This window comes from Mirounga leonina, unplaced genomic scaffold (assembly GCF_011800145.1).
Source record: "Mirounga leonina isolate KUSES-001 unplaced genomic scaffold, KU_Mleo_1.0 Mir_171, whole genome shotgun sequence".
Classification (NCBI taxonomy): domain Eukaryota; kingdom Metazoa; phylum Chordata; class Mammalia; order Carnivora; family Phocidae; genus Mirounga; species Mirounga leonina.
Window position 1 is genome coordinate 8,466,470 of NW_023270436.1, and position 15,745 is coordinate 8,482,214.

Consider the following 15,745-nt stretch of genomic DNA (forward strand, 5'->3'; position numbering starts at 1 on the left):
AGTAACAACCAGACGGAGCCCTTCCACTGACTGGTTGTTCACACGCGCCTCGCACTGTGCGAGGAAATGCCTTCTGTGCACACGCCCTTATGCAATCCTCGCAACCGCTGGACATGTTTAAGGAGAGAAACAGAGGCTCAGAGAGGCTGACTGACTTGCCTCACGTCACTGCTGGTGAATCTGAAGCCAGTTCTGTCTGTCCCAGAGTCCCCACTAGTCAGCACTGTGCTTTAATGCCTGCTGTCTTTCCAGGGGAAATAGAACTTCTTGTTAGGCACATGGCTTTTCATTTTAGAAAAGGATCTTGAGGGGCCCCTGGGTGGCTCTGTCGGGTAAGCAGTTCAGCGTCTGCCTTCAGCTCAGGTCGTGATCCCTGGGTCCTGGGATCGAGCCCCATGTTGGGCTCCCCACTCAGTGGGGAGTCTGCTTCTCCCTCTCTCTCTGCCACACCCCCTGCTTGTGCTCGCGTGCTCTCTCTCTGTCAAATAAATAAATAAAATCTTAAAAAAAAAAAGGATCTTGATTATTCCCTACCCCCCCACCCGATGACTCACGTGAAGCCCTACAATTCTGCCTCCCAATGTCGTGGGGGTACACCCTCTCTTGTCTTCACCACGACTACCCTGGGCCATGTCACCACTGTCTCTTACTTGTAACAGTCTCTCCAAGTCCACTCTTGCACTCTTGTCTTCCTCAGACCTGCTCCCCACACTGTACTGACAGCAATTTTGACACAATCTCATCTCTGTTAGGAAATATCACAGATATTCAAATAATTATGCAGGATACTATACAAACGTGTCTTTACCACCAGGTTAAGGAATAAAGTGCTTATTTCTTAAATCACAAAGCTCAGGACCCTTGCTCTTGGGATTAAAACACAGGAGGCCCTGTCTATCTGGCCCATGCTCCTCTACACCCTGCCCACACCCCTTTACTCCGCTCCTGCTCTGCCGGCCTTGATTTCCTCTCATACACCAGGCTCCTCCCTCAGGGCTGGGCGCACCTGCTCTTCCTCTTTCTGAAATGCTGTGCCCGTCAGCTGGGTCCAGCCGTTCCTTCTCATGCTCGGCTGTCACAATGGCGGCTCCTTAGGAGGGTCTCCCAACACTCCCAGGCCGCCCCCCATGCCTGCCTCATGCACACCTACGCATGACATTCAGTTCTTGGCTCACTGCCCGTGTCTCCCACCAGACTGAGTTCCATGAGGGCAGGACCTCTGTCTCCCCAGGGCCTGGTGCAGAGTAGCTGCTATAAATAGCCCTGGATGAAGAAAGCCACTAACGAGTTATCAGCTTTTGCAACCCCAGGAAAATAGGTAACATTCACTCACTTGATGCCTATTTACGGAGTGCCTCCTGTGCTGGGCTAACATTTCATTTTAAAAAATGTATCGTTTGCCTTAGTAATAACAATCTGCCTCAGTTTCCTCATTATTCAGCAAAGCGGGGATCAGAGTACCTACCTTGTAGTAGGGCTCAGCACGGAGCCTGGCACTCACAGTGAGGGGGGAGGGATGGGGGCCGACATCAGGACGGGCACCAGGTTTTGCACCAAACAGAACATGGGCATCACCCAGCTTGTGCAGGGTCTTTCCTTGGGCTCTGGCCAGCAACGTCCAGTTTCTTGAGCCACACCAGTTCGTGCTGGTGCACTGTTTCTTCTCCGCACCCTCCAACTTTAGGCTCTGATTGCTTATGTAGAGGGATTACAAAAGCACTGGAAGGTGCTCAGTGCCTGTCAGCGTGGGGGAATTCACTCCTCTGCTCTCGGAGAAGGAAGCAGCGGGGAAGGGAGCACATTAAAATGACCTCCCATACAATTCCACCCCATCTGCCACCAGAAGGTGTGGGCTGGGCTGGATCACAAAGGTGATCTGTGAAGATTTTTCCTGGGAAACACAAAGATATAGGTACTTGAGTGATACAACTGTTGATATTTGATAGTAATTTTAAACCATTTTATTGAGAAGCTGCTTTTTTCCCTATCACTAAGTTGATGGAAAACATAAGAAGCCCATTTTGGCTACAAGTAACAGAAAACTCATTCAAACTGACCTATATAATAAAGGAAATTTGTCTCTTTACTGAACTAGTCCAGTAGTAGGATAGGTTTCAGGTACGGTCTGATCAAGACTTTGGCTGTTTGCTATTCTCTTGGCCCTGCTAGTTCCCTCGGGTTGGTGTTCTCCCCAGGCTAGTTTTCACCCCTTGTTGCACAATGTAGCGGTTGTAGGCTTAACATTGGCATACCATCACTCCTAGAGGAGCGGGGCCTTCTTGGTACTGCCCCCACTCCCCAGTCAAAGGATGGCCCTGGGCTTCCTTCTGTTTTGATTAGGTCAATCTGGATTGTCTTTCCATCTCTGAACACACTCTGACCAGGGGAACACTGGGTGCTAGGTGGCTCGGGCTGGGCTGACCAGTGCTAAACCAATGTCTCTGCCAAGGAGTAGTGGGTTAATTCCACTCCACTTTCCCCTCCATATACCAGGAGAGAATGGGGAGCAAGTTAGAGAGGCAACCGTACTGTCTAAACAGTTGGGGACTATCGGGGTACCTGGGTGCCTCAGTCAGTTAAGTGTCCAACTCTTGATTTTGGCTCAGGTCATGATCTCAGGGTTGTGAGATGGAGCCCTGCGTTGAGTTCCACGCTCAATGTGGAGTCTACTTGAGATTCTCTCCCTCTGCCCCTTCCCTCCAATAAGTAAATAAATAACATCTTTTTGAAAAGTTGGGGGGGCACCTGGGTGGCTCAGTCGTTAAGCGTCTGCCTTTGGCTCAGGTCATGATCCCAGGGTCCTGGGATCGAGCCCTGCATCGGGCTCCCTGCTCAGCTGGGAGCCTGCTTCTCCCTCTTCCACTCCCCCTGCTTGTGTTCCCTCTCTAGCTGTCTCTCTCTCTCTCTGTGTCAAATAAATATTTAAAAAAAAAAAAGAAAAGTTGGGGAATATTTAACTGTGAGCAACAGTCTCCCAAAGTAGATCTGAGAGAAAAAGGGATACTTGAGCCCAGGGATGCATCCCTTCCTCAGCCTGAAATTCCCATCTGCATCACCTGTGGGGAGGCTCTGTTGTTTTCTAATCATTTCCAGTTTCACCCTCGTGGAAATAACCCTGTAGCCAGGAAGGGTGAAGAGATTGTTTTGACACCTCTAATGTCCACTTAGGACTTATCAGCCTTTCAATAAATATCTGTCTTTGAAGGAAGGAACTGAGGGTGTGTTGACCTGTAATCAAAAGGCACTTACTGATGGGTTATTGAAACTTGATGTCGGACACGTCTAGGCATGTACACATTCACAAATACAGATATGTCCTCATAAATCCAAAGAAATGACCTAGAAGAATACAGAAGAAATGAAAGACCAAGGGACGCTTGGCATCAAAATGGCCCCGGTTCCTGGTTCTAACTCAGCATAGTCCCATCCCTTCCTTGTCTGTGCCTGGTCAGTGAGCCCGGGCTCCTGTGACCAGCTACTAACCAGGGCCTCAAGGGTCAAGCCAGGACACTGGTAACACACAGGGACACCAAATTGGGTACCAGTCTTGCAAATGTGCATTTTGAGTGAACCAGTCTACTCTCAAACACTGTTGTTGGAAGGTAGGTTGGCAAATTAATATATCAAACTTAACAGAAAGCATACAGATTTACCCTTGGAATCAGCAATACCTCTTCTGTGGACCTATCCAAAGACACTGGGCCAGCAACTTGGAAAGATGAATGTGCCAGTTGCTTACGACCACACTACCACGAAAGCACGGGCTGGGAACTGCCCCAGTGTCCACTGGCAGAGAACTAACTGGTTGAATAAAGTAATACATCCCACCCTGGAGGATCATAGAGCTGGAAAAGGGCAAGAGGAACTCAAATACTGCCACGGAATGGGCTCTAAGAGAAACTGTTAAAGAAAAATGCAAGGTGCAATCAAGTGTGTGATGGCCTCCCATTTTTCAAGAAACAGGGGGCCTAGGAATACACAGATGTCTTTACTTTTATTAAACATGCACATATGCACACACACATGCACGCACACTTAGGGGGATAAACAGGGTGAGGGTGAGGTAAGGACAGGGTGGACAGGGGGAGAAGCTAGACTTCTTGGAACATACCTTGCTTTGTGTACTTGACTTTGGGGCCATGTAATTATTTTATCCTTAAGTACAAAAGCAAAATTAAATAAACATAACTTAAAAAGAAGCATCTCAGGTGACCTGAAAACAGTAATTGGTGCATCCCAGAAGGACTAGAAATGAAATCTAAGGACAAAAAGAACTGTAAAAAAAAAAAAATTAGTAGTCATATTGTTAATAATATAGTTAATAATATATCATTGGGGGCGCCTGGGTGGCTCAGATGGTTAAGCGTCTGCCTTCGGCTCAGGTCATGATCCCAGGGTCCTGGGATCGAGTCCCACATCGGGCTCTCTGCTCCTTGGGAGCCTGCTTCTCCCTCTGCCTCTCTCTCTCTCTGTCTCTCATGAATAAATAAATAAAAATCTTTAAAAAAAAAAATATCATTGGGATGACGGGATGCCTTAGTCGGTTGAGTGTCCAACTCTTGATTTCGGCTCAGGTCATGATCTCAGGGTCCTGGGATCGAGCCCCGCATCGGGCTCCCCGCTCGGCGGGAAGCCTGCTTCTCCCTCTCCCCTCCCCCTGCTTGTGTTCCCTCTCTGGCTGTGTCTCTCTCTGTCAAATAAATAAATAAAATCTTTAAAAAAAAAAAAGAACTGTAAAAAAAAAATTAGTAGTCATATTGTTAATAATATAGTTAATAATATATTATTGTTAATAATATATCATTGAGGGCGCCTGGGTGGCTCAGTTGGTTAAGCGACTGCCTTCGGCTCAGGTCATGATCCTGGAGTCCTGGGATCGAGTCCCGCATCGGGCTCCCTGCTCGGCAGGGAGTCTGCTTCTCCCTCTGACCCTCCTCCCTCTCATGCTCTCTGTCTCTCATTCTCTCTCTCTCAAATAAATAAATAAAATCTTAAAAAATATATATATATATATCATTGGGATGACGGGATGCCTTAGTCGGTTGAGTGTCCAACTCTTGATTTTGGCTCAGGTCATGATCTCGGGGTCCTGCGATGAAGCCCTGCGTGTGCTGCCTCTGTGCTCAGCAGGGAGTCTGCTTCCCCTCTCCCTTGGCCCCTCCCCTCTCTCTCTAAAATTGTAAATAAGTCTTTAGTAAATTATGCTATTTCCTAGGACTATCCAATTTTTACTTCTTTGATATTACATTGTTGTATCTCTTCTCTTAGTGAAAATCTTAGTTCCTAGTAATAGTAACATAATAATTTCCTTCATCCTATAGTATGTATAATGGTTTCAGAATAATAATATGAATATTATTTTGTGGTTTTTAATTCTTTTAAGATTTTTATTTCTTTTTTTAAGATTTTATTTATTTGACAGAGAGAACACAAGCAGGGGGAGCAGCAGAGAGAGAGGGAGAAGCAGGCTCCCCACTGAGCAGGGAGCCCGATGCAGGGCTCAATCCCAGGACCCCAGGACCATGACCTGAGCCAAAGGCAGATGCCTAACTGACTGGGCCACCCAGGAGCCACTATTTTGTGGTTTTTAGAAATTTATTTATTTGAGAGAGAGAGAGTGTGAGAGCAGGGGAGGGGCAGAGGGAGAGGGAGAGGGGAAGCAGATTCCCTGCGAAGCACAGAGCCAGACACTGGGGCACATGGAGCTTGATCCTGGGACCCTGAGATTATGACCTGACCTAAAATCAAGAGATGAACACTCAACTGACTGAACCACCCAGGCACCCCAATAATATGAGTATTAGTTAACAATATGACTACTAATATTATGTAATTCAGGGTAATCAAGTAGCAGGTGAAGGGAAGTTTCTCTGCAGAGATGTATTCTAGGTAACAAATGAAGAAGGCATGAGAGAATCAGAGTATGGACATTGTGCAATCCCTAATATTTTCGTGCCATTATGAACTCACGGATTTCAGTATTTTGCTGACTGGATATTAGGTATGCTAACGGTAAAAATCACCCTTTAGAGGTAACAGACTGAAGTATCTATAGGTACAGTGATAGCTCGGGCATCTTCCACAACGATTGTGTTGGGGAGGGAAGGAGAGGACAGAAGCTCGGCTCTGAGCTGGGGCTGAGTGGCAGTTGCAGGGGCTTCAGTACCCTTCTGTCTGCTGGGGTGGATATGTGACATTTTTCCAGAATGAAGAGTTAAAAAAAAAAAGAATCGACCTCCCTTTTGATTCACAATTTGACTTCATGGAAATTATTCAACACCTAGCACCTGAATTGAACATGTGTACACCTCAGTATGGGCAACAATCTTTATTCCAGCATGATTTATAATAGCCAATAACCTAAAAGTCCATCCATACGCAGCTAATAACAGTGAAGCTATGTAAAGGAATACTGGGCAGTTTCTAAAAAGAATAAGGCAGCAGTATGTACACATAATATAGGAGGATCTCCAAGATTTACTACTGAGTATAGGTTAGTAGACTTATGTAAAGCAAGAAGTAGAAGTGTGCAAAAAATCAGTGTGTAAGGAAAAAAAGATCAACTTATCCTTATAAGCGTACAGAATTAGGGATTCCTTGTCTCTGGGGAAGAAAACTAAGGCTCAGGAGACCCCCCAGTGCCTATCCTTTCCTTTCCTACCCTTGAAAACAACTTTTTAATCACATGCATGACCACTAGCTACTACAAAGAGACAGTGAAAAACACCCACCATAGCCCTAGCACCCAGGTTCCATGAACACTAGAGTAGAAAAGCTACCCTGAGCCAGCAGCTTCCCCTGGCAGGCCCGCCAGGCCCATTGAGGTCCAGCCCTCGCTTTTCGCATCAGGGGTGTGGCCCCTGCCGCTTCCTTGTGGCACAATCACAAGGCTGTATGGGCGCCCATTGAGCTCATTTCCCTCTTTTGGCAACAATTCAGTAGGTACTCCTCAACCGACACTTGAGGAACCAGAGCTGGGAACCTGGCTTGTTACAAGAACAAATATTTCTGGGTAAATACTGACAGTTCTGCTGGCATAAAATGGGTCCCCGTGTTGGATCATAAGCACCACCCCCCCATTTTTCTATTGTACTCCTGACTTCACAATTCTCTACTTTCAACAAAGGAAGAAGGTTTTTTAAATAAGCTTTTTGAAAAATTAGAATCAGGGGTGGAGATGAAAGAATTAGTTCTATAATATGCTAATATGGGATGTCTACAATATGTAGTTAAGTAATGAAAACAGTGTTTCAGTACCTTTTATGTTAAAAAAAAGATGCAGTAGGGTGTGTACTCATACATGCTGGTGCATGCATGGCCTATCTCTGAAAGGTGCACAAAAAACAGGAACAGATTTATCTGGGGAGAGTCATGTGGGGGAACAGAGTCATCTGGGGGGCTGCGGTGAAGGGAAGATTTACTTTAACATAGTATCTGCGGCCTTGGAAAATTATTTACATATATTTTACCCCCCACAATAAATTCATTTAGAAGATTAAAAATGCTAAAGATACTAATTTATAACTCATTTGTTGAGACTGTATAAAATGACTTTTCTTTCAGTTTCCTAGTTAGCTTGGTGTTCCTTACAGAAAGCCTGTGGATCTTCGTAGAGTAGAATTTTTAACAGTGCTTTTCACAGACAAATTCTACTTTTGGTTACCAAGTACTTGATGGTGAGGGAATGAAGTTTTTTTAGTTTTTATTTTCATGATTTTTAAATTCCCCTTCAAGTATGAAAGCAGCTTAGGTGTATCTCTCTTTTTTTAATCTATCTAAAGCCTTTTTCTTAAAGATTTGTTTTATTTATTTATTTTAGAGAGAGAGAGAGAGAGAGAAAGGGTATGTACCCAAGAGCAGGGGGAGGAGAGAGGGAGAGGGACAAGCAGACTCTGTGCTGAGTGCAGAGCCCAATGCGGGGCTTGATCCCACGACCCCAAGATCATGACCTGAGCTGAAATCAAGCGTTGGATGCTTAACTGACTGAATCACCCAGGCGCCCCTGGTTTTTTTGTTTTTACTTTAACTGTTTTACACCATTAATTTAATGCTACCTGGATTTGCAGCAGGAAATAGTCACAATAATAATAATAATGCCTCATATTCATTGCATAGCTATAATGGGTCTGGGTCTCAGTTCTTTCCATGTATTAGCTTTTAAGTTTAATCTCACAGCATTCACTGATGTAGATGTTATCATCCGTTTTATCCAAAGGAAGCACTGAGGGGCTAAATGACTCACCCAAGGCCACACAACCAGAAGAGGCAGTGACGATCCCCACCCTGGCCTAAGGCTGCAGAGCTGGGCTCTAACCACTGCCCAGCATGGCTCTCGGAAGGAGGAACTGCTACCCACGTGGGCCTCTGTAGACTTGGGAGCTAGTGTAACCAGCCCCAGGCCACACGGATCCACAAACTCATTACAAAAATGGGTACCTCTCTGTTTATGTAGGAACTAGCTGGAGCAGCATACTTTGCAGAAAACCTTATAATACTGAATTTGCGTTCCTCTTCTAACAAATGATTCTTAAAGGAATAGAAAGCTAAAACTGAATCTCACCTATCTATATTGTTGAGAAACTATTAACAACTCAGAAAATTCCGTTATGGCTGGAAGATGTATGATTCTACTGTTTATTCATCAAAATGAACACAAATGTGCACAATGTAAATACTAGTTATTATCAATGGGATCTCTGTTACTCTTGGCAAAGGAACCACGAGTGAGATAATTACTGGGAAGAGTGCATAAATATCATTTTAAAACATGAGACCAGAGAGGTGGAGGGGAGAGAGAGAGAATTAAATTCTAGGCCTAAGAATTTATCTTTGTATTTTAGAAAGTCTCTAGAATTATGGTAATTATGAGAATAGCCACTTTCAAGTCAAATGAAGTTTGAGGTAGGACCCAAACCCACTCACTCATTTTATTTTATTTATTTATTTATTTTTTAAAGATTTTATTTATTTATTTGAGAGAGAGAATGAGAGAGAGAGAGCATGAGAGAGGGGAGGGTCAGAGGGAGAAGCAGACCCCCCGCTGAGCAGGGAGCCCGACGTGGGACTCTATCCCGGGACTCCAGGATCATGACCTGAGCCGAAGGCAGTTGCTTAACCAACTGAGCCACCCAGGCGCCCTCCACTCACTCATTTTAAACCACCACTTACACTCTCTAATTATGCAAACTCGACGAAACTATAAATCCTTTCCTTAGAAAGATTCACACATGCACTCACAGGTAATACACTGCATACAATTTCAGGGAGCTCACGGACCCATGTCAGTAACCCCAGAGCTGAACTGTGGAACTGCGGGGTGAGGAGCTTCGGTGTCTGGCCTGCTGTCTGGCCTCCATCAGTCCTGATAATTAATCTCTCCATGACAGCAGCTTCACTTCCTGGTGTGGAAGCCAAGTGGTTGAATAAATTCTTACAGGAAGAAAACTGCACAACAAATCAACAGGAGTTTTTAAGATAACTGTAGTAATACACCAACCCAGTAAACTATTTTCTATATCACACTCTGACCTTAAAAGGATTTGCAGGTGGTAACTTCAAACAATTTAAGTATAAAGTAAAAAATAATTCCCATTTAAAGTAAGATCCAGGATCAAAGGAAGAAACTATTAAAAAATCTGACAGGCACCTGGATTCTAAAATCTCTGGGTTTAAGTGGTGGTATGTCTGAATTTGTAAAACAGCAGTAAAAACAATGCCAAGGATTCAGCTTAATTAGATCAACTATCTCTCCAAAGTATGGAGAAAGATCCTGAGAGACAGACCCTTCTGACTAAAACAACTAAAATGTTAAATCAAATATAAAAACTATGTTTAAAAAAAGATTTTAGGGCACCTGGGTGGCTCAGATGGTTAAGCGTCTGCCTTCGGCTCAGGTCATGATCCCAGGGTCCTGGGATCGAGTCCCACATCGGGCTCCCGGCTCAGTGGGGAGCCTGCTTCTCCCTCTGACCCTCTCCCCTCTCATGCTGTTTCTCTCTCGCTCACTCTCTAAAAAATAAAATAAAAAAAAAAATTAAAAATAAAAAAAAATAATAATAAATAAAAAAAGATTTTATTTGAGAGACAGAGATAGCGACAGAGAGCACAAATGGGGAGGAGAGAAGTAGGCTCCCCGCTGAGCAGGGAGTCGGATATGGGGCTCGATCCCAGGACCCTGGGTTCACGACCTGAGCCGAAGGCGGATGCCTAATGAGCTGAGCCACCCAGGCGCCCCATAAAAAGTCTGTTTTTAAAAAGTAAACTTCACGGGGTGCCTGGGTGGCTCAGTCGGTTAAGTGGCTGCCTTAGGCTCAGGTCATGATCCCGGGGTCCTGGGATTGAGCTCCACATCCGGCTCCCTGCTCGGCAGAGAGCCTGCTTCTCCCTCTCCCTCTGCCTGCTGCTCTGCCTACTTGTGCTCTCTGTCAAATAAATAAATAAAATATTTAAAAATAAATAAATAAAAAATAGACTTCAGGGCTGGCATTAAGGGGATTAACAGATTGATCCCTAAACAAAGTGGAAATAGGAACCTTGAGCTTTGGGAGGCAGGGGAGCACCAAAATGGCTTCTGTCTTCAAGGCTTCTACAAAACCCCAGAGACCCTATGCTTCAGTTTTTTTTTTTTTTTTTAAGGATTTTATTTATTTGACAGAGAGATAGTGAGAGCAGGAACACAAGCAGGGGGAGTGGGAGAGGGAGAAGCAGGCTTCCTGCCGAGCAGGGAGCCCAACACAGGGCTTGATCTTAGGACCCTGAGATCATGACCCGAGCTGAAGGCAGACACTTAACGACTGAGCCACCCACGCACCCCTCTGCTTCAGTTTTTATGACTTTCTAGGGCTCCTGGGGAAGGGGATAAAGGCCAGGACCTACTCAAGGTCTATTAGAAAGTTGCTGGGGTTTTTTGCCCCAACTTTAGGACACTGCTGAATTTTGTAGGCATCACACGGTTCAACCTAATTATAGTGGACCCTGAATACAGCTGGGAATATGGCATAAAGATAAAGAAGAAATAACCCTGCCACACATAAGGAGATAGCAAAGAAGCTTGCCTATCTTGACCCTGGCACTCGGTAGAGGGAAATAAAAAGCTCTCTCCTGAGAATTCACAACTAGGATGTATAGGTTTGAGGCCCAATTTCATGATACCTGTATGATCTGTAAAATTTCAAGTGAGGAATTTAAAGTTTCTGTAATATCACTGTTCTAGTCTACCTGCGGAGGCAAACTCAATCTTGACTGACAGAAGAACTCAACTTCCATTCAGGCCACGGAGATTGCTCCTGGGTAAAAATGCAAGGAAAAATGGGCAACTCCTACTCAAAAGTCACAAAACACACGGAAACAACAATGAAAAACCAGTAGGAGTAACAAATGAAACAGACCCCCAGAGACTTCAGATATTGGAATAATCAGATGGAATATAAAATAACCATGGTTATTATACTTAGAGGAATAGAATATAAGTTTCAAAAGATTAGCAGGGAAAAATGACAAAGAATGACCAAGCAGATTTTTGAAAAACAAACAACCAAAAACAGAACTTGAAATACAGTAATTAAAATAAAAAAATTCAGTGGCTGGATTAGATTAGGCACAAGTGAGGAGAAAATTAGTAAACTAGAAGCTATAGCTGAAGATATTATTGAGAATGCAAATCACAGGGACAGAGATGGAAGAGAGAGGTTACAAGGAAATGGAAGAATGGGGTCTAACACATGCCTTACCATCAATCCCAAAGGAAAGAGAATGTGAAGTGCAAAGATAGTAACTTCTAAAGCTAATAATGCGCATTAGAACTAGTACTAGGGTAGACACTAAAAGAATAGTCATAAAAAATAAACTTCAAACAAATAGAAAAAATTAGAGAAAAAAAAGACAAGACAAAGTATGCACCACCATACCCCCAAAAAACATAAAATGGGAATTCAGCATGTCAACATAGATAAATCTCTTAAAAAATGTTGAGGGGCAACATTCTGGCTCAGTCAGAAGAGCGTGCAACTCTTGATTTGGGGTCTTGAGTTTGAGGCCCATGTTGGGTATAGAAATTACTTGAATAAAACTTAAAAACAAATTTAAAGAAAATGTTGAAAGAAGCCATTCCCAAAAGAATACACACAGCATATGTAACGTTCAAAAACTGGCAAAATTTAACACTATATTGTTTAGAGAGACACACAATAAAAAGCAAGGAAATGATTAATCTCAAATTCAAGACCGTAGTTAACTCTGGAGGGAGTATGTGTAATTGGGGAGATACAACCAGGGGGCTCCTAAGATATTGGTAATATTCTATTTCTTAACCCAGGTAGTGGGTGTGTGGTGTTTTACATATATGTATCTTTTTGTATTCAGATACTTCACAAAAAAATAGACACTAAAAAAATATACAGCATATGAAATATGTAACACATAAAATGGTAATATACCTTGATATACACACAGCGAAATACATTTAATGAAATTATACACACACACACAATCAAGAAACAAAGACAGTGGTGCTGGAACCCCCTCAATGAAAAACTCTGGCCTCCTAAGGATGTTGCGTTCCGATCTACAGAATGCTTTCCCAGTCTGTGTCTCATGATGAAATACTAAGAAGGGAAAGCAGCTGAATAACCCTGAAGTGATTACCTGTTTGACCTTCTATCCGGAGAGTACTTGGATTAAATTTCTTAGCTAGTTAGCTATCAGACAAGGCATCACAAAGCTGAGAAAGCTCTAACAGTTTAAAGTTGTACTGACATCTTACCGAAGCTGGTCTACAAACCCAGGCCTGTAAGCAGTAGTCCTCTTAAAGCAGTGGTTTCAGGCCCTGGGGACTGAAGCTGGTGGGGGACACCGAGCCCCCAGCCTCTACTTTTAGAGCCATTCTGATTTTATTCACTTTATGGATGTCTTTGATATGATTTTGTTTGAAGGGTTCCACCTGTCAAGAGAGTATGAACAGCAGTCTTAGAGGAATCCTAGCTTTCTGGAGTTGGGAAAAGAATGCAAATCACCTTTCTCAACTCTGTATAAATGTAAAAGCAGAGGTGACCAAAATGTGCACCCAATAAGCAATTTGCACTGCAGCAAATCTTAAAGATAGTTGGCTTTCTTTCCTCTTTTGTCCTTATTCCACTGTCTTGAGAAATACCCCACGGCCCTAGAACAACAATAGAAACAGGAGGCAGACTTGAAATCAATCTGAGCCAAGCTGAACAAAATCCATGCATCTTATCAACGTTGCATGGCCTCCCGACTGAGAGATTGAGTCAACTCCAGCTATCCCTTAATCATTAGGGTTAACGCTAAACATGAGAAGGAAGATATTGGTGTTTGTGGGTGGGTCATCAAAACTTGGAAAGATGGGATTTCATTTTGGTAACTAACAGGTATAGAATTGGACTCCTCTAAAGGCTCTTTTGAGTTGGTGGATGGAGCAAATCTCCAGCAGATAGCAAATGAACTTCTGCCAAGCTCAGCAGAAACCTCTTTATCCCACCTGCTCTCCTGCCACACCTACCTAACTTGCTAGGGTTTTGCTGGAAAGGTCAAGCAGCCAGTCTGTCCCAGAACATAAGGACTGGTTACTGTTCTCTTGTACAGTAGCCCTGAACAACTGGTGTGTGGGCTGGTCCTCTCTGGGAGACATGGTATTTGATACTGTGCTAATTAGGTGGCTAGAAGAAAAAAAGGAATACACTTTAAAATGGCTCCTTAGAATTTTTTCTACAGCTGCACCAAATATACATCTTGGCTGAATGATTTATTAAAATTCTGTATTTGGTTGCAGCTGAGTATCACTATTAGAGAACTGGTTGTTTGGGACACAAAATGAATGTGAAATCTAGCCAGAAAAAATATTTTATTTGAACGGTCAGAATTTTCTCAAGTTTGACATTAGGTAGGAACCAAACTTAGCACCATCAGTTGCTTTACTGCTCCTGTGGTTATCTGCACGTTTATAATACTAAGTAGATGCTTTTACCTGAGGTTGGTGGAAGACCAAGTTGTCTTGCGGCTGGCCCTCCCACCAAACTGAGTGTCGTGTCCTAATAATTTTAAGGTTAACAGCTCCTGTCTCTTCCTAGACTTTAAAAAATCTGGTTGATGACAATGATTTAATTGTACACAATCCCTCCATCTCAAGCTTTGTGCACTGCAAGATTTCATCTTCAGAAGCACTTACGATTTTTGCCATATTGATCTATTTCCAAACGTTTGCGTGCCTCATACTTAAAAACTCTTAAAAACTTTTGTTAGCTTAAATTTCTTCCTAAACTTATCTAGGTAACATCTATTTTCCCATTTATTAACTTTTTGATTACAGAAGTGTTCAAAATTAACTAAGTGCTTTCATCCTATAACATATTCTTTAACTGACAATAAATGACAAATCTGCACAACTAAAAGGCTTACCTGTATTTGAAATTTTTGATATATGCAATAAATCCAAATGCCATGCCTGTTCGAGCTACTGCAGCTATTGTGCTGATCGGATAAACAGTGATCCTCTGTGACCACCCAATTGTTAATCATGTACTGATTCGGGGATGCCAGGAATTCTAAGTATTCATTCAATTGCTCTTGGGATGAGGTTGAAAGCATTGATAGCAGGTCTTCATTTTTACTCTTCATCTGAAGCTCACATATATAATCCAGCATGGATGAATGAAAACTGGTTTTTGCCTATGTCTGGACAAGTTTTCCCAAGTAAGTTCCTTTTTTTTCCTCCATTGATGTAAATCTTAGAAACATTCTTTGGTGTCTTACAGATGCTTACTCAATGCTCATTATGTGTAAGCCAAGTATTAGGCACTTTTTTGGGTTTTCAATCTTCACAATCCCTCAGTATTCTGGTTTTCTATCTTACACGTGAAGAAAGCAAAGCCTGGGGTTGGGGTGTCCTATTCTTCTGCTCTAGGCTGATGTGTACATCTGATTTACAGAGCTGAAAGAAGCGAATCATGATCTCCGCAGATTCCAGCTGGCTGGTTTGCAAGGCTGAATGAGCTTTGGGTCTGTCTTTTCGTAGGAGGTGGGGAAATGAGCATATAGAACTTCAAACCTTTTTTTTTTTTTTTTAAGATTTTATTTATTTATTTGACAGAGAGACACAGCGAGAGAGGGAACACAAGCAGGGGGAGTGGGAGACGGAGAAGCAGGCTTCCCGCCGAGCAGGGAGCCCAATGTGGGGCTCGATCCCAGGACCCTGGGATCACGACCTGGGCCGAAGGCAGACGCCTAACGACTGAGCCACCCAGGTGCCCCAGAACTTCAAACCTTTTAACCCACTCTTTGGAAAGAGCTCTTGCCCATTCTGCCTCCGTTTGCCAGCTATTATTTTCTCTTCACTTCCCAGCAGTTTCCTTTCAGCCTCTCATCATGGTCCCAGAGGAAAACTCAGGTGGTAGCTCTTCCCTTCCGTCAGTCTGAATTCTGTGCTTTCTTCATGACTCAACACTCAATCGTTTGTTCCTCATTCCCATGTCCCACATTCCATTTATGTCTCCGTGACTTGTGAAGTATGCCATGTCAGCATCTGTGCTGTTCACTGCAGCTAGACACGGGCAGGCCTAGTTAAGTAGGCACAAACCAGTGATTTCAAACGATGGGTTTCAACTGTATTATATAGACTATTTAGCTACAGAGGATAGCTGTCACCCTTCTGAATGGTGGTATACTGGTGCGGTCATCTTCAGATCAAGAATACGTAAAACTAGAATTTAAAATATTACACTAATAATTGCAA

The 15,745-nt window shown here is 43.3% G+C and overlaps 1 long non-coding RNA gene across 1 annotated transcript; it reads right to left on the reverse strand.

Annotated features, from left to right (window-relative positions):
• Positions 1 to 438: 438 nt before the first annotated feature.
• On the reverse strand, positions 439 to 9,836 carry LOC118018467. The gene is made up of 4 exons (XR_004681417.1): positions 9,238 to 9,836; positions 3,250 to 3,339; positions 651 to 1,891; positions 439 to 478 (listed from the first exon to the last, which is right to left on the reverse strand). It is a non-coding gene; the product is annotated as an uncharacterized LOC118018467 (long non-coding RNA).
• Positions 9,837 to 15,745: the final 5,909 nt, after the last annotated feature.